Here is an 18,432-nt window from a genome sequence, read left to right on the forward strand (position 1 = left end):
GATATATGGGTGTTTCCTAGTCATTATCCAGCAGCAAGTTCCTCACGGACTCTGATTCCCTATGTATTGTATAGGTGGACAAACTGTAACGTGAGTAACCGTAACGTGAGTAACCGGTGAATGCTTCATTTTCACCAAGACAGGAAAACCAGATGTGATTTTGATTGTGTTCAGTATTTTTATCATCACCTAAGGTCCAAAAAACATGTATCCATTTTCTTTAAATATATCCAGTATGAGGACACTTTTTGAGTGAAGTTAAATTTTGGCGTCGGGGTGATTTTCAAATGTAACGTGAGTAACCGACACTTTCATGTACCTATCTCCTACAAGAAACAAGATAATCAAATTGTGTTTTCGCCAATGTTGAGGTAAATTAGTTACCCTATCAATGCATAGAGAGCAGTCATTCAAATTAAAGATTGGTGAAGCTATCAAACCATTTGTGAGCGAAAGTCTTCAAAAATGTAACGTGAGTAACCGTGGAATTGCCCATATGCTATTCATAATTGGTGAATTTTAACTGTTCTAACGGCTATGATGTTTAATTAAAACATAAAGGAATTGTTTTAAATTGGTTTCTTCATAATTTGCAATAATCAGAAGAATTTAAATTATGGTTTAAAGAAGAAAAAAGCATATTATAGCCAGGGCAGGAATTCTTTCAATTCTGCGTGTGATTTATTAATGCGTTTCATTCTATCTCAGACAACTTCTTTGTCACAGGTATTCAACTTGTGAGGGAACATCTGGCCCGTAACTGGGCAAAGTAACTAGAGTGTATAGTGGATTGTGGACTACAATTTCCAGGCCAACTGTCCACAAAACAAGAGCCATCATCAAATCGATGGACACTTTTAATTGTTACGAACAATCATCAAAGATAGAACCTGGCCACGAAAACCAAATAACTATTGATTCACTCTCAACCACAGTCTCTTACATTGAGGTGTTAACCATGTGTATATGACGGTGAGACATTATACTAATTGAAAAAAAGTCACTCAAGATAGAGCCTGGCCACGAAAACCAAATAACTATTGATTCACTCTCAACCACAGTCTCTTACATTGAGATGTTTACCATGTGAATAGGATGGTGAGACGTTCTACTTATTAAAGACAAGTTACCCAAGATAGAATCTGGTCATGAAAAACCAAATAACTATTGATTCACTCTCAATCACAGTCTCTTACATTGAGATGTTAACCATATGAATATGACGGTGAGACGTTCTACTTATTAAAGACAAGTCACCCAAGATAGAGCCTGGCCGCGAAGATCAAATAACTCGATCCACTCTCAACTCTAGTCCCTTACTTTGAGACTAAACAGTATATGTATACAACGATATTACGACCAGTGAGGTATATCAAGCGTCCATTGTATAGGTAATAAATATTAACTAGAAATGATCAGGTTAAAAGCTTATGAGCGATGTACCTGTTCATTACCTTATTCTGAGCAGAACAGACATGACCTTAGCTTCAATGCTTATTGTGAACTGACAGTATACGGTTACGATGGCCACGTTTTATCAATTTTTACAAAACTCTGTCTTTATAACTCAATTATGACGAATACCATTGTAATGCTAGTAATCGTATAGGCTTATTAAAACTCCATTGTTTTAGTAACTTGTACTAATGTTACTATTACACTGTTATATATGGTATGCTGTGTGACAAAAAGTATATTCGAGAATGCTTGCATGGCATTTCTGTAATTCCTGTTGTTCCTTTCATGGTTATGGTTTTTCTTGACATTTCCAACCAGAATATATGTCCTTTGTATTTTATTCACAACCCTGATTGGCCCTTTACTGATGAACAACATAAATTATTCCCATGTTTTCTCTGTCACAGTTAGGCTTAATAGGATATATCCACTAGAAAGTGCATTTTCATTAAAAAAAATAATTAAAAAAAAAAAGAATACATTTCCTACGTGTATATCCTTCACAAGCCAGAACAATTCTTATTGTTTTTTCGTAGCGAGGGTGTGAATCATTAATTGATATTACGACTTTACTTAATAAATAATTCATTAATAGTATATTAGATGTCTCACCTGATAAATTATTACCACAATTAAGCTTTTAATTGGCTGGATGCCTCAAGTTAACGACAGAGTCAGATTAACAAGAATTTACTAAAAACCGCCGAGTATTTACTGTATCTTTCGTCACCTTTATATGTATGTATGTGTTTGATTTACAATGGAATAAGAATAATGCGTAAAAAAGCACACAGTACCAAGCAAAGGCGTTGAAAGCTAGGTCGGGTCCCGGGAAAATGAAGTCACGATGTAATGAAGTCATTACTTCCTTATGTAGGCCTCGATCATTAAAATAATATAATATGGTCTCTTTCCTATACATTACCCTTAGCTACGTCCTCGTAGCTACGGTAGTTGCAAGGGGGGGGGGGCGAGACCTCTAAAGATGGACGCAAGTTTGTTTTAATGCATACAATTATTTGAAAGAAAAAGAGTTACATTGTGACAAGGTTGTATAAATAACTTTACCCCACATCTCATATATCTCTACATATAGAAAACAATACATTCGGCAACAGATATGAATGTATTTATTAGATGAGCCTATATACTATATTTACATACAAGATCAATGGCCTTGGCGTCATCGCACCCCGAACGAAAAAAAAAGAAGAAAAGAGAAAACAAATGCATCACTAAAGTTAGATTTGAAATATTTTCAAACTTCCTTCCAAAATAAAAGTCAAATTATAATAAATATGCAAATCATAAAAAAACGAGGGGGGCGGGGGGAGGGGGCCTCTCTCTAAATATAAATATAAATGAACAAATAAATATTACACCGTATACTTTAACTGCATGTATAAACTTCGATGAGCAAGGAAAACAAAAAAGGTCGTTGTTTCGCTGTATTTTGTTTCCTCCCCTGTCCCCCATCCCCCCCCCCCTCTTCATCTTCTTTTCTTTCGTTCATTTTGAGTCGGCAATATCGATGATTGCTCTTCCGAAACATTATTACGGGAAATCAACTCGCTAATACCAGCGATACATCATTCAATAAAAAAGCAATAATCTGGAATCCCACAGAAACAAAACAAAACCTTCTACGAGACTTGGCGTATTAAATTGACGGAAATTAAGGCGATAGCTTGTTTCCTATTGAGATGTATTAGAGGCAGTTAAACGGCAGTTTATCTTTCGATGAAATAAAGAGATAATATACATACATATACATATACACACACACATACACACGCATATATAAATATATATATATGTGTGTGTGTATATGTATATATATATATGTATATATATATACATACATATATATATCCCTCGACCCGTCCCATCACGGAAACGTGTTATAATCGCTAACAAATCATAAAAGATATCTAAAATCTTGACTTCATTCCGAGTATTGAACCTGTCATGCAGCTAGCGTAATTACAGAAAAAAACATTGACTGATTAGAGCATTCCATGACATTTCACATTAACTTTACATATATAAAATGCTGCAATGGATATGCAATAGAGCTGTATTATTTGATAATCAACCCTATACGTTAAAAGTCCTGTCAAATCTAACATTATGGCTAAATTCATCCCTACAAGGGGTAGACCAATTTTAATAACATAATTTCCAGAATGGAGAAGAGAGGAGAGGAGAGTGGTTCCTAGAGAATTCACACTTGAATAACCCTATGGGAGCAACGATGGATCGGAGAACAGTGACTTAATTATTCATTTGCCTACAGGGCCTATAGTGAGACAATATGGAGCCATTATCAAATCATTATTGGAGGCCAGAACAAGGACTCTTTATTAATGTCGTGTTTCATGTTAAACATATAGATGTAACCCAAACCTGCTTTTGGTCTGATTTTTTGTTTATTATTATTAGTATTATTACAATAATAATTGAGTCTACAATTGTAACAGTTTAGTAACATTCGCAGATCAGATTTCTTAAGGTTTTCCTTCTATAACATGAAACGAATCATGTGAATAACTTATAGTTACGTTTTCATCTAAACTTCTTTTTTGTTAATTTGAGAGCAATGTTCAAAAACCAAAGTCATTCTGCTTGGACCCATTTTGAGTATATCAATGTTTTTGTTTTGGATTTTCTTCAGTGGAGTCCTATACTTGCAGACTCATTCTGGCCTACGAGTATGTTACGAATATAAGAATACATTAAACTTGGTCCTCTATTTCGAAGACCCCTAATGAAACCCGGGCCCAGAGCTAGAGGCCCCCGTGTCCGCCCTCTCCCATCCCATCGGGTATGACAGTATAGCTGTGCCTTGCTTGTGACTTGTATAACCTACAATGACACTTTGTCTACGTACAAAACTCACGTTGAAAACTTCGAACATGGTTATTTCTAAGAACGAGGACCCAACACAAAATGGTGAAACTTTGGAAGGTAATCGTGGAAAGTTAAACCAAACATGACAAAAACGTGGAGAGGGGGTAAAATTCTAAGCACTTTACAAGACTGTTTGTAGTATAAGGATGACTTTACGCATACATTTTAGTCTTGATATTATATAGTCCAAGATAAAAAATAAAAATAAAATAGAAAACTTTGAGTGATATAGTAATTTTTCTGTTGCTGTTTCGGTTTTCAAAACAATTCACCTTCAAAAATATGATTAATGTCTGGAATGCTTCTTTAAGGCTAAAATTCACGATGACGTCAGTTCCTCAGAGCAGACCAAGTAGTTGATGTTAATTCTTTGTTTTTTTTTCTTTTGTCTAATAACTCAATCAATCATGTTCTATATGAACAACATATTATTAAAAACATATCATCTTTGGATATGAGTCAATACCATTTACCGTTGACGAAAAAATCCCAACAACTGGATTTGTTGGAATAACACATATCCTCAGTTCTTACTGTAATCCTAATGCTACCGATTTATAGCACGATCCAGTTTTTACTTTGGTACAGAGCTTTAAGATTTACATTCGTAACTATGTGTTTTCTGTGTGTATCGGGTGAATTATATAAACGTGTCAGTTGACACCATCAATTCATATGTCTTCCCTGATCAGTTTATCCTCTCCTAAGATACAAAACAAAAAACATTTATTCATCTTATTAAGATGTGTGGGTGCTGCAAATGTCATCATAAAATATCACCTCTATAACACCACCAACGTCTTTGGCTAGAACAATTGTAAGAATAACTGAAGATCTTGTTTTTAACATCGAATGACCTTTAAGTTAAGAAGAGACAAAAGCAGAGGAAAAAGAAGAAGAAGAAAATGGTAAAAAAGGTAAAAAAAAACGTGTTTCCACACAAGAATAAAAGGGTTGCTAACGATCTCCGTTTGCTTTTTCCTCTTTATGAAGAGAAAGGCATTAATTTGAATTCCAGCCACTTGCTTTCACCTGTCCATATAACTCTTTAATATTCCAGATCATTGGACAATTTAGCCGATACAAGTAAACCACTTTTAAGATTTAATGGCCCACTCACAGATCATCGAGATGAAACCGCATACTTCATTTTCTTCGATAATATCCTTATCCAACAACGGCGAAAAAGAGGATTCTTTAAGGAGATACCTCGGTTGGTATATTTGCGATTAGTATTTCCTTTTCCAAATTTATTTCAAAGGGAATTGTAGCACCTGTTTAGACTTTAGTGTTGTAATGAGCCGGTTAATTCCGCAAAGGGTAAATATAAGAAATGGTCTCTCTATAAGAACGGCTACTCTACTACAGCAATAAAAATGAAAGAGAAGCTCTCTCAAGGAGCAAAGATGACCATAAAACCGATCATGATGTGTGTCAACTCTCTGAGGTGAATAACATAAAAGAAACGTGTTTCGATAGACTTATAAAGTTATTAACATGTCATTTTAAGACAAGGTAAAGCCTATATACACACTATGAGAATCACATTGGTCGAGTGGAACGGACTTAAGTCCGTGACACGAAGGTATTTATTTATATATATATATATATATATATATATATATATATATATATATATATAATTATATATATATATATATATATATATATATATATATATATATATATATATATATATATATAAATTTTGTAATATAATGTTCACCAGTTCTAGTATATGTTCAAGGTTTTAAAGTTTCTTATACGCTTGGGTTCCCTGTTTCCCCAGGCTCACCCCCACCCCTCCCTCCGCCGCCATCTTGTGACTGCTTTCGTTAGGTGTCCCCCGAGAGGGAATTCAATAGACGAACGATTCATGCATTTCGAGTTATTTGCCTGAAACCAAACACGATTGAATTTATAGAAGTGCGACGCAAGTTGTATCATTGCAGTACAGTTAATAACATGAACATGTTAATGGTTTACCCATTAATACTAAAGGATGAAAAGTAGAAACAAGAACATTTTGTTTTGTACTTCTGAGAAAATTACAAAGCTTGATTGCAACGCTAATAGGAAAAAACGTCACCATTTTGTCTCCATAAAAGCATGAGCGAAACTGATAGTCTCCTAGCCAATATCATGTTCTTATTTTCATATAAATAAACAAATAGATTGTTAAACATTTGGCAAGATTTCTTTTAGATCAACAGCAAATAAAATCGACTTAGGCGGAGAAAGAGGGTAAATCTGTGAGGGATCTCCCTTCCTTTACTCTCCCTCTCTCCCCTCCAACCCTCCTCATTCCCCCCCCCACCCCACCTCCCGTCCAAAATAAATTTGTAAAGACACCCACCCACCCTCTTTATGTCCAAATAGGACAATTTGACTCGGCCTGTTAGTACCTGGTTACCATAGGAGCAATGACCTGCATTAATCAATTAATCAATACGGATATTTTGTGTTTGTTTTTTGCTCCTGCACTTTATTCCGGCTATAATATATCCGTAATTAAAAACTAGCACACCAAACTCGTTTTCACTAGAAGTTATTTCTGCGTACACGTTTTCCACCTCTTGAATCTTGAGTTTTACACCAAAATCATCAAGTTGGCGGCCATTTTGAATTCACCTCTTTACTTGCATAATTCTTTATCGTGTTTTAGTGATCTGGCATCGATTTTTATCTACAGTTGTTCGCCACGAAATCTCTTGGAAAGATCTTTTACCTCAAAATAGAGAGTAAAGTTTGTAGGTCCAATAAGATAAGAGGAAAAGAACGAATAAGCAAAGAAAGGAAACCTCTCACTGTGTAGGCTAATTACCTTGATCGGATTCGAAGCGATAAAATTACTCTGATTTCTAAGAACTATAAAAACAAAGGGAAAAAATGCCTTTTAACTATCTCCAGACCTGCGTGACGTCATTGGAGATTAAACGAGAATATTAAACAAAACTTAAGGGTAGTGGGACAATTTTTTTAATATGGAATATATTAATTTTAGACAAAGAATTTTTATTTGAAGAATAGTGGTTGCTGTTATGCCATTACTGTTATGTTTATATGTATAAAGGTTTTAATGCAGAATGTTTGCGTTTATGTATTTTAAGGAAAAATATGTAATGAATGTTGTTGTTGCAAAAGATGAACAATAAATGATGGCTTAAAAAAAAATAGACAAAGAAAAGGCCGGGATTTTAATTATGTTTCTGCTATGAGTTTAAACAAATGTTGGAAAATATGATGGAAATATCAAAACAACATGACATTTGATTCCATGTGAAGTTATAGTGGTTCAGGATTAGACAAATCACATTCATGCCAATGTTAACAACCAGAAAGATATGGTGAGAGACAGACATACGAAATTTGATGCAGTTTTAAACTTGCTGGAAGTCTACAAATAAAATCAATGTGAAAACACAGCCTCGAAACTATAAAAATTACCTACAGCAGTTGTTGGAATTAAGAATGCTGTAAATTTACACTCTTTCAAGTTGGGCGGGGGGGGGGGGGGAAGATGGCACAAAACTCCGTCGTCAATCGGTGATTATTTTTACATTCAGTAGGGGAAGATAAAACCACCTCCTCCGGGCACAGGACACCCTTAGGCACGAACCCATGGATGTGTGTGTGCGTTAGGTATATACGCCCACCCCCTCCCACAATATATATATAATTACGTAAAAAGCAGGATTACAGCCAAAATATTTTTAATTTTGAATTATTTCCCTTGACAATCGCCAAAACAAAACCTCACCGAATGACTTTTATATATTTGTACACATTCCTGCATAAACCTGACATAAATTTGAATAAATTAGAAGCTTGATTACTTAATTTTGAAATCATGGTAACATCATGTCTATTACCTTGAAGTTGGACATCAAATTAACCATTCCGCATATTGTAAATTACCCAGGCGTCTCATACAAACGACAGACAAGTTTAAAATAAGCAAGGTCACCTTTGAACACGATTTGATACTTTTTTTAAACTAAAAAAAAAGGTCTTTCTGCATCATCAAAATCCTTGTGAATAATTTTGAGAGCCTATTTTGGTTTAAATTCCACTGGGAATCCTCACGTACCTGAAAGTGTCAAATTTGTCACGAAAATCAAAATTTAACGCAAAAGTGTTAATAACGTAACTTTTGACAAGTGCTAGAAATCCTTCAAGTCAAACAATTAGAACAAACATATGTAGGATGTCTGTGATGGCTGGGGAGGGAGGGGAGGGGAGGGAGGTGTGAGCAAGGGTAGTTTATATATTGCTCATTTTAGATCCTAATGTTTCCAGTTTTCCCCCCAAAAAAAATACTTGAATTTGGGAATTCATTTGCTCCGAAAAAGGAAAATGTCACACATCATCAAACTATTAGAAACATGAACAAGGAGATATAATAATTTTGTATTCAAAAACGTGAACATCTATAAAGGGGATACATTTTACCGCCCTCCCTTGTATGGAGGTTGGGATGTTAAACAGTAAACCTCATCATAACTTCATCATTTCCGGGATTTTTTTTCATATGGTTATAATCTTTTTAATTAAGCTCAAGTTATGAAGTCGAAAAACATACTGTACGTTTTTTTTTTTTAAATTTATTTCTTGGTTTGGGTTATTGTTAACTTGTGCGCGTAAAGCTTGGCTCAGCTTCCAGAATTGGACAACTATACGTTATACTGTTCAAATGATCACGTGAATGATCAAATTCTATCTGACCTGACAAAAAAAAAACTAGCCCTATCCGTGCGATCCCATTTTCTGTACGCAAGTCAATGCACTTTATTTACGAGAGAATTCATCTATATTTTATTTTATTTTGCTGTTTTTTTATCTTTGTTTTGAAATCGTGATGCCACTTTGTCTGTCTTATGTTTATTCAAGGATTTACAAACGTCGATTTCGGGGGCCTTTTTCGATATGACATGGGCGTTTTATGATTAGCAGTAATTTTAACTGATTAAGATAGATTAACATCCTAACTTGTAGAGAATCCTTGTTTTTCACGGTCACCGGGAGATGACGTATGACTGATGACGCAAAATATGAATAATATATGAAAGATATTCATTTAAAAAGAACACAATTGGATTAATATATTAACCAATTCCTGCTTTTATTGTCTTCAGCACTTAAAGTTACAATGGGAAAACGTATATCGATAAGACTATATTTTATAAATAAAATATTGTAATATAAATCCTCATTTGGATAATTTTCCAGAAGGTTACTTTACAATTTAGAATTAAAATAGTACTATAACCCATCCAAAGTCCCGTTGCTTGATCAAAGGCTGAATTTAAAGAGAGAGGAGGGGGCGGAGTTATGGTGCTACAATCCCGGGGGTCAATAAGCGGTCATAGCAAAGACCCCGGTAAAATATGAGTTACAGAAATGGTTGAAATTTGCTTTTGATATACTTAAGTAAATTTGAAGAGTTCAAACATGCAGAATAGAGGCCCGGTGACATGATGGTCCCCTGTGCCGGACTTCGTTCTCCACTCGAGTGGGGGAGTTTGTATCCCTATAAATATGGGTACGTGAACAATTGTTGTTGCTGGTTTTTTCAATGAAGGATTTGTTCCCGACCCAATGCAGAGGGGAGAATCCATACGTGACTATAAGGACAATTTTGTCTGGAACTGATGTCCTAAAGTAAAGTTGTTACCGTCTTGGTCGGTAAAGCATGTAGCTGGTTTTCTTCTTGTTTACCATGATGGTTGTAATTTATAGAAACCAACTTCTAATTAACTTATATCATTTCTCAAATCAAATACAGTTAAGGAATAAATACATTGTTGATTTCTAACTATTTTTCCTTTTTTCTACAATGTAATACGCGACAGTAAATGTACAGAGAGTTTGGTTTTACCAGCCTTAATGATATTTTACTAATCTAATCATCAAGGTCAGATAGCCTATATCATATATCAGCTGAATTCGGTATAGTCAACTTGTCGGCAAGACAATTAAAACAATGAAATTATCAAATTACTGTTCAATGAAAGTTAATTGATCGAACAACGGGAGACATTCATACAATATTAAAGTGATTATTAATGAAGTTTTTAACAATTAAAGGAGAACGTTCTTGCTATGTAAATGGTCAGAGTTGGCCGCAAGGTAATAATGGTAAAAATGGATATATTTCTAAGTGGGGTAAAGAGGTTAAGCCATATAGTAGGTAGGGTACGTGTGAGGTTATGGACGATTCGAGGGATTTTACATTCATTATCTACAAAGAGCAGAGTGAAACATTCCATGGTTGGATGAGGCCAGATAAGTTCAATATTTTGGGCCGACTTTGTATTTTTACCGAGGACCGGATAGAAGTCTGTCGTGGGTCGGATTTGGCTTTCGTGACGCCTATTGAGAAACCCCTGGTTCATCCTGTCCATCACCTTTCCATAATTTCTTAGTCGATGAGGATATAAAATCAACGGGTCATGATCGAGGTGAGGGGGTGGGGTTGTTGTTGTGGGGGTGGGGTTCGTTGTTAATGTGGGGGGAGTTATGAAGTTCTGGAGTCAAAGAAACAAACACCGATTCAGAAGTTCTAAGAAATAGCAAATATCATAAGAATTTACATGTTTTATATACTTTTAACATACAAGTTTAACCCATAAGTTTTTACATTTAACCATACCTTGCATAACACTGTACCCTATAGTCTCTAACACCCTCTACAATGAACCATTTTAACATGCAACTTTGTAAAGAAAAACTTTCAAAATTCTCTGGTCAACCACTTCTCCTTTAAAAGAAGAGACAGTCCCCACCCATACTTTTCTGACATTGATATTTTACGAGATGTCAATATTACGTTCTTTATTAAAATTAAATTTAACCATTCCGTCGGGATTAAATCAAGATCGCGATAGGTAAAAGGGTGACGTAGGCCACATATTGTGCTAAGCAGCACAGTATAATTTTTCATAAAAACAACTTGAAACTTGTACAAAGGAATAGTTACGCAAGTACATCCGGGGAGTCTTTAGTCTGAACTTTCTGTTACAGCAGAGGCGTATGCACCGCCTGTGGAGAACCTAGTCTTTATCGTTTTGTGTTGTCCGTTTTATAATTTTGTATAACATGCATGCTCGGGGTGAAAAGTGGATGGTTCGGGGTGAGGGAGGGGGGTGACATTCTAGTTGCGTCAGTGTGGGAGATTGTGTAGCTTACGTTCATTAATATCGAATTGAAAAAGTTAACTTATTCTGAACTTGTTACACAAGACTATCACGAGATATACAAAACCATTGGTTTACGTATACGTAATACGCGCTTCATTGCAAGAATAACATTATAAATGTCGGATATCTATATGGCGTCTTGTGTTATACGGCAAATCGGTGAAGTTCGCGAAATGTTAATTGTTTAGAAACATGATAGTTTGTTTTTTGGTGGGTGATGGCATGGGATGGGGCAGGTGGTTATGTAGCAAAAAGTGATTATATAAACAAATAAAAAGAAATAATACTGAATCTAAGAGTACTCTGATGTTTTTATGCTATCAGAAACATTTTGTTTGAGTAAATAGGATTGATAAGATAATAGATTCAAATTAACATTTAGGTTCGTACTGATGAGCTGACGTCATATTTAAGTTTGCCTTAAAGGAGCGTTCCAGAGATTTAACATATTTAAAGGTGATTATCTTTGGACCAGAATGGCTATAAAAATATATACATTAGTAGCACTATATTGTTTTTTTGTTGTTGCCTGTGATTATGATACGATACGAAAATTCTGTGGTTTCACATTTCATTACCATGCATGATATCATTTTTATCAATTAGTTGAATTTTTCATTCTTGTACAAAATAAACATCAAAACCACGCAGTTTCTTTATCTCCCGAATGGAAACAATCTGTTGCCTTTATTACTCTTCTGAGCAGTGTTGCTCATCGTTAGCATCCATATCACATTTTGTTAACGATGGCTGAGTTTTTTCTTCTCTTTTAATCAATTATGGCTGAATTTTCAATGATAAAATAATTATTTTTAAATAAATCAAGATTAAGACAGCCATAATGTACTGCGGGTTCTTTCATTACATATTCAAGCAAAGTGTCTAGAATATCACCCGTACTAACGAAGATATAACATCAAACAAAATTACATTAAGGGTCTATCCCATCACGTGACTTATCTTATAGCATTTTGTTTGAAATAGATCCTAACAAACTACCGAAATCTCTTGAAAACTTTATTTAAAAAAATATGATATATTAAATATTTCTAATATTATTTCTTCGAAATTGTATATTTATTATGATCCAAACTACAAAGATACGCTATTGATACAAGTAAAATCTCTATATGCAATATACAGGGCACGTATTAATGTTAAACATATTTTAATTGAACCTGTAAACTGATCACGATTCAATGATGTATTATGTCCTTTCATTTCATATTATCATATGTATGTGTTTTTTTTTTTTTTTTTGGGGGGGGGGGGTCTTTTAATATTTCACTGTAAACACTCTAAATATTCCTCATCGTTTACTTGGGGGGGGAGAGGCTTGTGAAAATATTTGGCATGTTTGATCGTTTATTTGTTTTTAATATATATACATATATATTCCGAATTTTTATAAGGTTAAAGCATTGTTTGAAGAATATAATTCCAATTTCTTTGTGCTGATGCTTATCATATTGTAACTGAATACTTTACAATATTACTCATAATTACGTTTCTATGCACGCATATAAACCTGCAATGTAGGTCTGTTTTACACGGATCCGATTCCCACATAGACGTGACATGCAATAACGTGTATAATGCTAACAAATATAGTCCGACGTGTTTAACTAGATTTTGTTTATATATAGATTGTTCATACTTATAGGCACGCTAGTTCTCTTAGCTTGCAAAGGATTCGGGATGATGACACCTTTAGCTTAACCAAGGCGTAGAAGGTTTGTCTGAGAGGGGTCGGGGATCGGTGGGGATATAATTGGTAGCATTATAACCCCATCGGTAAATTAAATGGACGTGGTAATGCACCCCAGGTGTTGCAAACGGCGTACATCTACCATGCATGTAACGACTACATGTATAATGCATGTTATTCACGGACTACCCCTATTTTCCGAGATACACGCCCCCCCCCCCACTCCACTCTCCCCGTGTAACACAAGGTATATCTAATACCCATGCAATGTATAGTTGTAGGGCATTAGTTCATACCTACTTCATGCACAGGCTATACACGAATGCATTGGTGATATGTGTTAGGCTATAATTGGATAGGCTATAAAATTATCCCTATTCGTAAAAGTTTTACTCAACATTGGATATGAAGACATCCCAACAAGCTTGGATCAACAACAACAACAAAAGGATGCGGACATTTCCGACCTACTGACCATTGCGACCTACTGACCATGCAGACCTACTGACCATGCAAACCTACTGACCATGCAGACCTACTGACCATTAACCGACATTTACATCGCTGAAATTGGGCAAACATCGCCAAACATCGTCTGTTGGATGCGTACGTATACCAGTGTGCTAAAGACAAATACCCCTGTACTATATCATATTTAATGGATATCTCAAGCTAGGTGCAAAACCCTTTCTCGTGGAATAGGCTTATTAGTATCTCCGTATTGAATAAAGTACAGGCTATACCTACAAATTGGTAATACATCCGGGTAGTTTACAATGCGTATAAACTACACGAAATAGTCTAGTCGTATCAGTTACATGAAACAATTATTAATCCTATGACAAAGGACGAATTCACTTGCACGTTAGCATGACATTCCAGGTACGGTACACAGTATACAGCACCCATTCATGCAAGCATATGTATGTAATGTAGTTCAGTGCATCCTCCCCCCCCCTCACTCCCCCCCCCCCCCACTTCTCTCCTCCCCACTATATTCGCTCTTACTGACCATATATACCCCTATATTAGGGCTTTAATATGTACCTGCATAACAGCACCAGGTTTCATACCGTACGTTTGTATTCTATCCCAAGGGCGTAGGAACCGGGGGGCGCCAGCCCCCAGTGAAAAATGTGGAGGGGCGGAAGTGTCATTCGGCCCCCCCCCCCGGTTCGCAAGTCAGAAAACCCCTTTTTCATTTCCAAATGAGAAAAAAAATCTCATTTGGAGCACCAAATTGCATCTTAGGCCAGGTGAAAATACAAAATTAAGTTTACAAAATGGAGTGGGTGTTGAAGTGTGCTGTATTGCACCAAATTGCCTCTGAGGCCACCTGGAAGTGCAAAAAATTCCCCCAGGCCGGCCATCAGTCTTCAGCCCCCCCCCCCCCCACTCAAAAGTACCTTCCTACGCCACTGTTCTATCCCTAAAGGTGCCACAACGCTCTGCCGTGTGATAACATCATATCATATGTAGACAGGTATATAGGCCTACACGTCATTATTCCTTTTTTTTTTTACCATGTTTACTCCAACAACAATAAAAGGGGGGGGGGAACAGCTTTGGGCTAGTACTTCTGTTCAGCATTGCCTTCTTGCGTAATCTCCCATTCGGTATATATATAACCAATGCAATATAAAAATAATTCATCCAAACAAAGGCGAAGTTACGCAATGTCACATGCAGGAAATTAGTTTCCGAAATGCAAGTTTACATAAGGAAATTGAACACTGAACTTATCACTGCGGAGGCTGTAAAAAGCAAAATTAGGTCATCGAGTTGAAACCGCTTAAGGTAACATTCACATCTGTGGGTGGATATAAATATATAATTCTTGAATAGGGCCTACTTTTAAAAGGACGTCTTCCTGGGACTCGGTGATGACTTTTTTTTTCTTCAAATGCTTATACTTTAGGTGGTTGGCTGTTTACACATATCTTTGATGAAAAGCGAAAGATTCATAAGAGGATGGATGGATGGGAAACAAGAACCATTAATGTTCAGAGATCAATCTCATATTGGCCTAAGATTTATCGATGATCTTTTAAACTTTTCTCGAAAGTACTTTTCAGGGGAAATTCATCCAGTAATCTGTTTTTATCTGACATTTTCGTATAATTTAGTACATGTAATATCGGACCTAGCACGTATATGGTGGACACTGTCTTGTTTATGCAAGACCTTATAAGAAATGCGTGTTTTACTAACGTGATATATGGAGCGTTGCTATGGAAATTAATTAACTTAATGGTCTATTTTGTACAGATATACCTAATAAAGACACGTAGGCTTACATATAGCTTTAAAACTAAATATTCTTAATCCAAGTATAAAATAAATTTAACTCGGCACAATGATTTTTATCTTTAATGTTACTAGGTTCTATGAATCTCCCTTTACAAACACAGTACGTCTATATATATACATGAAGGCAAATATGTTTAACTTATTGTCACATTAAAGTACGGCAATATAAAGTCGAAAAATCAAGAGAAATAAATCACTTAGCGAGATTAAAGCACCTCTTTCAGTTGATCAGCAATTTATCCAACTCTTCTTCAAATAATATTGCCAAATGAACATGTTTAAACACCTTTTTTCTTTACTATATTGTTTTTTCACCAAATGAAGCGTAAAGAATGATCTGTATTTTACATAGAATTAATTTAGTCGCCCGGAACTAAAGCATGACATTTAAAAGGAAATTTGGAAAATATTACACTTTTACTTCAATTGGAGAAATGACACCGGCTACTCAACAAGTTAGTTATATACCATTAGTAAGTTATCTGACTATAAACCAGCTTCGGGAAATAGCCCCTCCCCCCCTCCCACACCCCGTCGAGAACAGGTCGAACCACAGAGAAAAATAATGTCTTCATTTTCCGAAAGCCATCAATAGGTTATTTTCATTCATTACTTTCCCGACCCCCCCCCACCAGCTTTATTCTGCGCACGGAGACGTAACATCCCCACCCCTCTCCCTCCCTCCTATCAGGCATGCTTGGTGTGTATTTACTTGACTTGAATCGAAATTACAACACATACATTCGTTGTCGAAATCATGAATAACCTTAGAAATATACGGCCTATTTTTATTGCAGTGAAGCCGGACTTTTAAGTTTAGTAAAAATTGACAACACTTTTTGAACTGTAGAGTGTCCATACTCAGAAAACAATTAGAGCTTTATTACCCTTAACTGTCCTTTTTATACACTCATAAATAACAGGCGGTGACGTCATTTGTTACGGACAGTTAGGTTCAGAGACGATTAAAACTAGTTCTGACTCCTCTCAAAGGTTCAATGGAAAGTGCTTTAGTATAATTGGAGGCCTTTTCCAGGTGTGTTTTGTGGCGTGGTAAAATGTTACGTCGATTGCACTGCCCAACGGCAGCAATTGTAAATGATACCAACTTCATATCCTTTGCAATACAGGAGGGTAAGCGGGAGGGGGTAGGGTTGGAAGTGGGTGAGGGGAGGGGAATAAGATGAAGTAGACAAACTCAGGAGTAAATATAAACTCATTTGGTTATAGTTAAAGTAAATTTACGCTACATACTTAATCATCAGTACACGACAACTGTCCCAGTCTCTCTCCCCCCCCCCCCCCGCCCCACTCTACACACCCTTTAGGTTCGAACAATGTTCAGTTTTGCACCCTCCCCACATAAGTTGCTTGTCATGAGAGTAGAGTCGTAGAGTAGTAGCTGAGTCGCAGGCCCTTGGCCAGAACTTATGAGTTCGGTGGGGGAGGGGTGGGGGAAGCAACTATTAACAAAGAAGAACAATATTCGTTTCCAGAAACCTGTGAATTTTTGCGACATAAATGGTGGCCCATTAGGTGGTGAATGTCAAAAGTCTGCATGGGGAAACGCCCCATACCCCCCCCCCGGGGCCTAAGCCTACATGGATACGGACCTGTTCATAGGGCATATTTGGTTTCTATACAGTTTCAGCTTTAGGTAAAGTTTAAAAACAAAAGGTAAACAAAATGACGCAATTTAGACAAAATATCTATCTATCTATCTATCTATCTATCTATCTATCTATCTATCTGTCTGTCTGTCTGTCTGTCTGTCTGTCTGTCTGTCTGTCTGTCTGTCTGTCTGTCTGTCTGTCTGTCTGTCTGTCTGTCTATCTGTCTGTCTATCTATCTATCTATCTATCTATCTATCTATCTATCTATCTATCTATCTATCTATCTATCTATCTATCTATCTATCTATCTATCTATCTATCTATCTATCTACATATACATATAAGCCTTCGACGTGACCACCTACCCTTGCCTGCCACGAAGCGATGAACTATGTTATCGAAAGGCCAAACTCATCATGTACGGCAACATCGAACGGCCCCTTTACCAATTACCACCCATTTTCCCACTCTTGAGTAGCATTAAAATTCATTGCCTATTTTCAAGCAATCAAATACAATTTTCAACTAGTTCAGAAGTGGGTGCCACAATTGTACTAACTGTGTACGGATGCTTAGAAGGGACTTCACATTATCGACGACTAATATAATAAATCAGTAAAACATAAACATAAAACAAACAAACAGTCATAAAGTTATTGTTACGTCGAGATGGCATAATATGCTACCATGACGAACGGTAACTGGCAATAGAACAATGTTGGTAGCTTGTTAAATTTCTGGTATCATCATTTGCACAAATGTCAGATAGATTCTCTGTGAAATCTGGGCAAATGTTCTTGAAATTTTTTACTTTTCCTTGCTTTATAATCCACTACATTTGAAATGCTTGCTAAAGCTGCTAAGATACACTGTTGGCCTACTACATTCAGTGCATTCAATTTAATTGCATAATGATGATTGCCAGATGCATTTTTTAAAGTTTGATACGGTACTAAATACACAAGAATAAAATAACACAGCAAATACTACAATGAACTTCCTCTTTTTGTCACCGGAATAACCCTTTAAAATAAGGCAATTGAAATACCACATCAACAGAATTTGGTCATCGCTCCGAACGGTTGGTTGATGTATCGTTTTGACGGTTTGATTCAAGCCGTATACATACATAAATACATACATACATACACACACGCAAACATACATACTACACTGTGCAAAGAATGTACTGTGTACATAATTACCGCGTGCAATCTGCGATCATGTGACACCC

This window comes from Apostichopus japonicus, chromosome 10, assembly GCF_037975245.1.
Source record: "Apostichopus japonicus isolate 1M-3 chromosome 10, ASM3797524v1, whole genome shotgun sequence".
NCBI classification, from domain to species: domain Eukaryota; kingdom Metazoa; phylum Echinodermata; class Holothuroidea; order Aspidochirotida; family Stichopodidae; genus Apostichopus; species Apostichopus japonicus.